This window comes from Miniopterus natalensis, chromosome 9 (assembly GCF_054644295.1).
Source record: "Miniopterus natalensis isolate mMinNat1 chromosome 9, mMinNat1.hap1, whole genome shotgun sequence".
In the NCBI taxonomy this organism is placed as follows: Eukaryota; Metazoa; Chordata; class Mammalia; order Chiroptera; family Miniopteridae; genus Miniopterus; species Miniopterus natalensis.
In genome coordinates, this window is record NC_142089.1 from 28204507 (window position 1) to 28212719 (window position 8213).

Sequence of the window (8213 nt, forward strand, 5' to 3'; positions counted from 1 at the left end):
TGGACCTAACACTTCAAAGAAAGATTTTTGCAGAATTTGGAGTTTAAATTGGACTTTTAAGATAGTTAACATTCTGGGCTTAGAAAATAAGAGAAAATAAACCAGGGGGACAGTGAGTAAAGCTAAGAAATAGATTTTTTGTAAGCGTGGCTTGTTTTTAAAGCTGCCTTACTTCTCTCCCAAGTTCTTGGTAATTTGAAAAGCTCCTCTGTGAGATCTGTATGGTTGGATCAGAACTAGGAACACCATCATATATAGTTCACTGAATGACAGAGTTAAATGAGTTGTGGAGTCTGAAGTGTTGATTCAGCATACTTTGATAGGATTAATCTTAGTATAAGCAGAGACAAGAGAACTTGCTCTTTCTCTCTTTCTCTGGATGTGCACAAAGAAGAGATCATAAGAGCATACAGTGAGATTATAGTTACCTACAAGCCAGGAAGAGGGGCTTCACCCCAAGTTGACCATGTTGTTGCCTGATTGTGGACTTTTGGCTTCCAGAGCTTCGAGAAAATAAATGTCTTTTGTTTAAGCCACCTAACCTATGATATTTTGTTATGACACCCCAAGCTGGCTGATACATTTCCTCTATAAAACAATAAGCAAATTGGGAAAGAATATGTCAGAAATCAACTTTTTTCAGAACTCTGGAAACTAATCAAAAGCTTGCAACAACCAGGGAAACACTTAATAAAAAACAAACAAACCCACGAAGTTGAATTTAGGTAAGAACAGTGAGCTTTGGAGCATTTTAAATTAACCTCTTATATTCTGCATCTCAGCTCAGTGGTTACCTTGCAAATAACAGCCTGCACTCCCTTACCAGTACTGGAAGAGGGAGCAGAATGGACATCATTGGCAAAGATACATATAGATTGGCACCCACATGGATAAGCTAGAACCTCACAAAGAAGGAGTGAAACCAGTATCTATTCTTATTGCTTCTGACCTTGTTGAGAAGACTATATTGCAGAATCTAGGGCCCTTCATCACAATGTTAAGACACACATTTAGCTTGGGAGTCAGAGAAGCTTAAGGAGAATTCATGGGAAAGTAGAGCAATTGCAGGTCTATCTGCACATTTCCCTTGTAATCCACTTAACCTGGAAACATAAAAGAAAGGGCATTCTGGAAAGTGTATTTCAGCCTAGACAAGTGGAATTATTATAAAGCTATTGCAATGTCCTTAAATCAAAATCTTCATATCTGAGAAAGGACAAAATCATGTGAACATAAACTAAGAGAAAAAACAGACAATAGAAACTGACCTAAAAGTCCCATAGATGAGTAAGATAGTAAAATTAGCTGATACATTTAAAATAACTATAATCAATTTATTCAAGCATGTAGAGAAATGGTTACATAGCATTACCATAGAAGTGGAACCTAAGAAAAACACTTGGAATTTCTAGAAGTATAAAACATAACTTCTGAAATTAAAAAAATGAAACTCATTAGAGGAGTTTAGTAGCATATTAGGCAGGGATTTATGAACTGGGAGACTCTATAATTGTAAATATCCAAACTGAAGAACAGAAAGAAGAAAGAATAGAATATAAAGAATATAAAGAAAAAAGCATAGGGAGAAAAGAATCACAACAAAAAGATCTAACATACATGTAACTAGACACACAAAAGAAAAAGAGCATAATGCAGAAGAAATACTTGAAGAAATAATGGGTGGAATTTTATTTTTAAGCTCATGTATTCAAGTAAGTATGTGAAACTCAAGAAGGATAAATATAAGTTAAACCATAACAAACACATCAGAAACAGACTATGAAAACCACATTGAAGCGAAAATGTGTAAAGCAATCTAATAAAGACACATTGTCTTCACAGAAGCACTATAATAAGACAGATCACTGACTTTTCAACATATAACACAAAAGGTACAAAACAATGAAATAACCTATTTAACACTTAGGAAGGAAATAAGTTCCAATTATGGTTTTGTTTAGGTGAAATTAACCTTAAAAAATGTAGGTTAAATAAAGATGATTATATCACAATCTGAGGGAAGGGATTTTACTTTAGTTTAAGAAAATATTTACAAATACCAAGATCTCCTTGTTCTTGAATCAAATTAAAAGCAAGGTTATACCTTTACCCTGGCATGAAAAGTGTGGTCAATGCCTGAATTTTTGTAAGCCAGCATTTCTGCTTCAATATTTCTAGTTTTTCAGAAAGCCTATCTCCCTGATAATCTACCATGTGGGAGCTGAGAGCATCCCTTGGCTAAAATGCTGCAGATTCCCAATGTATTTAATAAGATTCAGTAAATTTTCTTGAACAAATTCTCTCTAATTTGTAATATAAAACTAACAATAAACTAAATTATGCAGAAGTTATAATTTGCTGTATATCTCTTTGTTTAAAGTATTAAATTGTTTGCCAGTTCAGCTAAATATTCAATATATATTTGTTCTTATTATTTACTTATTCAGACACAACTCTCTGGAATTTGGTGTGCAGTTTGTATTTTTGTACATATTATGTGTGTGTGTATTTATAAGTATATATTTCATATCTTATTGTTTTATTTTACTTCAAATTTATATAACTATTACTAAACCTGAGTTATTCTTTCTACGATGTGCTCGTGTTTTAGCATTATCTGTGTTGATGTAAATATTTCTAAGATGTAACTGTGTACTCAACATTACCTGTTGCTATAGACTGAATGTCTGTGCCCCTCTGCCCCTCAGATTCATCTGTTGAAACCAGATTCCCAACATGATGGTATTTGGAGGTGGGATTTTAGGATTCGAGTAGGTCATGATAGTGGAGACTTCATGAATAGTATCATGCCCTGATAAAAGAGGCTTCAGAGAGCTCCCTTAGCCATTCCATCATGTGAGGGTGCAGCAAACAGACAGCTGTCCATCAACCAGGGAGTGGGCCCTTAGCAGATAATTTGTTGGAACCTTGTTCTTGAACTTCCCAGCCTCTGGAACTGGGAGAAACAAATTTCTGTTGTTTATAAGCCACCTAGTCTATTTTGTTATAGTAGCCTGGCTGGGCTATGGCATCTGCTTAAGACATATTCATGCTATTAAAAGGAAATTTATTTATTTACTGAATTTTATTTCTATCTTGAAAAATAGATATTTTCTCTGTCTTGCCCATTCTCCATATAATTTCATTCAGAACCACAACAAGCACCTAGTCTAAATGGAAATGTAGAAGTTTAATTAGTTTTTATGCTCTAATAATGTTTAATTTTTGACAATTTTCTCTCAGTGGTTTTTACTAATTTATTTACAAAGCAGAAATGTATGATTTCCCATTTCCACAAATAATCATCAAAATTTGATGCTTTTAAGTATTAGCTAGTCTGAGAGTGAAAAAAGGAAGTCTCATTGTATTGTATTTCATTACCTTAAATAGTAATTTTTAAGAATCTTTTCACATATTCTTTTATTTTACTTTATGTTATAAATAAAATTTATTTAACACCAAATCCCTAGAAAAGAGCTACCCATGTATTAAATCAGGTCATTAGCATCATTAGGAAGTTATGGAGCAGGTACTATTGTTTGATCTGCCAATTCCTGATGCCCAGAGGCATATCACATTCTTACTCAATGTTTATAGAATTGTATATTTTTACTTGCATTTCTTTAAGTGTTTTCTTTATAGACTTGAGTTCATTATTATAGAATATGTACTATGAACTAATATTTAGAAAGTTTTGGTATATGGTTCTTTTTAAGATTTTTTTATTGATTTTCAGAAAGAGAAGAAGGAAGAGGGAGAGAGAAACATCGATGTGAGAGTGACATATCTATCGGCTGCCTCCTGCACACCCCCACTGGGGTTAGAGCCACAACCAGGGCATATGCTCTGACTGGGAATTGAATCCAGCAACCTTTTGGTGCACAGGATGACACCTGACAAACTGAGCCTCTTTTAAAAAAAATTTATATATATATTTTTAATTTTAATTTTTTAATTTATTTTTTTTTACATCACCATTTATCCCTTGTATACCCTCTTCCGCCTCCACCCACCCTGCTCCCTTTCACAATCACCAAACCACTGTCTGTGCCCAGTGAGGGGATTGAGCAAAAAAGGTATGTGGTTCCTTTTTTTTAAATTTAATTTCCTCAAAATTTATTATGTACCAATAATTTTATAAAATACAATGAAAATGAATTTTAAAAAACAAAATAAAAATTGACACACAAGATGTTTTCTTGTTATACTATTTATTAGATTTGCATACATAAAACATTCTGTTGAATTGTTATAAGTATTTATTTATTTATATATCTTTAAAGTTTTCACTTTGGCATAATTTTACACAATTGTAAAGCACATAAGTTAAAATTCAAATTCTTAGCTTTTCTCTGCAAAGCATGTGGAAGCTTGTTTATATTACACTACATTAGGTAAAACTAAAAAATGGGGAAAAGAAGATAATAGTATTAGTGTTGTTATAAGAGTTTTAAAACATTTATTTTTAGTCTGTATACTTCTGTTGCCATGAAAAAGGAACAAATATTTCTTAAGTCTGGTCCTGTTCTTTGGTCCACACTTTCAATGGTATTGCTCTTTGCTTTCGGTATCTTCAAATGCTTACATTTCCCACAACATTCAAAACTGAAATATTTCTCTCTCAGCCTTTACTTCCTCAGTTTGAAGTCCCCCCATGAGTGGGCCGGGTGTACCAACCACCTTTCAACTCTCAATTTAAAAAAAAAAAATTATTATTCTATTATTTTCTTTGTTTTAAATATATCTTTATTGATTTCAGAGAGAGGAACAGAGAGGGAGAGAAAGAAACAGAAACATCAATGATGAGTCATTGACCCACTGCCTCCTGCACACCCCCCACTGGGGATTGAGCCCAAAACCCAGTCATATGCCTTAACTGTGAATTGAACCACGATTTTGTGGGTCATAGGTCAATGCTCAACCTCTGAGCCACACTGGCTGGGCAACTCTCAATTTTAATGAAACATCTGAAGCCTGTTTTGTAATCTAGCAGGAAGGATTGGCCACTCCTTTTCTATGCCTTCAACCTAACCCACAAGATAAAAGAGTGACTTCCAACTAGCAATCACAGCATTGTGTTCCAACTATTTGTTCATATGGCTGTCTCTACCATTGTAGAGTAGCTCTCAAACTTTTGTTACTGTTCTCAAATAAGTGTTTATAGCATGGATACATCTCAGTTCTAAGCCTAAACTCAATGGCCTGCTTGATCTCTCCATTCTGAATCTTAACGGGCATTTCAAATTAAACATCCCAAACCAAGGAATCTAATGAACAAAATAAACTGATGAACAAAACAGATTCAGAGACATTGGAAACATGCAACAGAAAAACTTATTTCAGAGGGAAGGGGGGGGAGGGTGGAAGAGATTAATCAAAGAATTTATATGCATATATGCATAGCACATGGACAAACCCTAGTGTGGGGAAGGCTTGGGGTGGGGGTGGGAGTGGGGTGGAGGGGGTCAATGGGGAAGGGTGGGAAGGGGACATCTGTAATACTTCCAACAATAGAAATTAAACCTATTTTTTTAAAAAAGACTATGGAAGAAACAGATTTGGAGGAGAAAAGGTATATGGTTCTTAGCTTTATTTTGTGAGTGACCTATTTATCCCTACTAATTTCTTTTTAATTATATTTTCCCCAAATATTAATATATCTTTCCACTTTTTTTTTTTTTGGTAGAAGTTGCATGGTTATAGTCTTTGCATGCTTGTATTTTCCACTTTTCTCTGTCATTATGTTTTAGTTAAGTCTCTTGTAAATATCATAGATTTGAGAGTTGTTTTAATTGTTTACTCCTAGATATGGCATTTAATTACTGATGTAGATTTATTTCTAATTTCAGAGAGTTATTTCCATTTTACCATGTATATTATTGGCTTTACTTGTTATGCTCCTAATTTATTAGCCTCTGATTACATTTCTTCTTTTTTCTTTTTTCTTTTTTAAATTTATCTTTATTGTTGAAAGTATTACGGATGTCCCTCTTTCCCCCCACATTGATCCCCTCCACCCCTCATCTGGCCCCTGCCCTGGGCCTTCTCCACACTATTGTCTGTGTCCATGAGTTATACATATATGCATATAAGTTCTTTAATTAATCTCTCTCCCTCCACTCTCCCCCCTTCCCTCTGAGATTTGTCAGTCTGTTCCATGCTTCTATGTCTCTGGATCTATTTTGTTCATCAGTTTATTTTGTTTATTATACTCCACATATGAGTGAGATCATGTGATACTTGTCTTTCTCTGACTGGCTTATTTCTCTTAGCATAATACTCTCCAGGTCCATCCATGCTGTCTCAAAGGATAAAAGATCTTTCTTTTTATAGCTGCATAGTATTCCATGGTGTAAATGTACCACAACCTTTTTACCCACTTGCTTACAGTTAGGCATTTGAGCTGTTTCCAGATCTTAGCTATTGTAAATTGCCCTGCCATGAGCATAGGGGTGCATAAGTTTTTTTTGATTGGTGTTTTGGGTTTCTTAGGATATATTCCTCTAAGTGGGATCACTGGGACAAAAGGCAGTTCCATATTTAGTTTTTTGAAGAATCTCCATAGTGGTTTTCATAGTGGCTGCACATTCCCACCAGCAGTGCACTAAGGTTCCCTTTTCTCCACACCCTCACCAGCACTTGTCATTTGTTGGTTTGCTGATGATAGCATTCTGACAGGCGTGAGGTGATATCTCATTGTCAATTTAATTTGCATCTCTCTGACGATTAGTGACTCTGAGCATTTTTTTCATATGTGTCTTGGCCATCTGTATGTCCACTTTGGAGAAGTGTCTAGGTCCTTCACTGATTTTTAATTGGATTGTCTTCCTTTTGTTAAGTTGTATGAATTCCTTATATATTTTGGATATTAACCCCTTATTAGATGTATCATTGGCAAGTATGTTCTCCCATACAGTGGACTCCCTTTTTGTTTTGTTGATGGTTTCTTTTGCTGTGTAGAAGCTTTTTAGTTTGATGTACATCCATTGCTTATTTTCTCCTTTGTTTCCCTTGCCATCGGAGGTGTATCAGCAAATATATTGCTATAAGGGATGTCAGATTTTGCTGCCTATGTTTTCTTCTATGATTTTTATGGTTTCATGACTTACATTTAAGTCTTTTATCCATTTTGAGTTTATTCTTGTGTATGGTGTAAGTTGGTGGTCTAGTTTCATTTTTTTCCATGTACCTGTCCAATTTTCCCGACACCATTTATTGAAGAGACTGTCTTTACTCCAGTGTATGCTCTTGCCTCCTTTGTCAAATATTAATTGAGCGTAATGGTTTGGGTAGATTTCTGGGTTCTCTGTTCTGTTCCATTGATCTATATGCTTGTTCTTGTGCCAGTACCGGGTCGTTTGGATTACAGTGGCTTTGTAGTATAACTTGATATCTGGTATTGTGACCCCTCCAACTTTGTTCTTCTTTCTCAAGATTGCTGTGGCTATTTGGGGTCTTTTTGGGTTCCATATAAATTTTTGGAGTATTTGTTCTAGATCTGTGAAATATGCCTTTGGTATTTTAATAGGGATTGCATTGAATCTATAGATTGCTTTGGGTAGTATGGACATTTTAGTGACGTTAATTCTTCCAATCTATGAACATGGTATATACTTCCACTTGTTTATATCTTTCTCTGTCTCTTTTTGCAACATTATCCTGTAGTTTCTTAGTATAGGTCTTTTACCTCCTTGGTTAAGTTTATTCCTAAGTATCTTAATTTTTTTGATGCAATGGTATATGGGATTTTTTAAAATTTTATTTTTAGTTTCTCTTTCTGACAGTTAAGTATTGGTATATAAAAATGCCATCGATTTCTGGGTGATAATTTTGTATCCTGCTACATTGCTGAATTCATTAATTAAACCTAGTAGTTTTTTGGTGGGATCATTAGGGTTTTCTATGTACAATATCCTGTCATCTGCAAATAATGACAGTTTTACTTCCTCCTTTCCAATTTGGATGCCTTTTACGTTTTCTTCTTGTCTGATCGCTGTGGCTAGGACTTCCAATACTGTGTTGAATAAGAGTGGTGAAAGAAGACATCCCTGTTCTTAGGGGATACATTTCTTTCTTTCTTTTGCATTAACATAATTTGTACAAAAGCTACAAATGAAATACAAACGTGAATATACAAATATGTTTTATTTGCCCTTCACCTAGAAAATTCTTGGTTATATATAAAGTTGTAGGGCCACAGTTGTTTTCTTCTG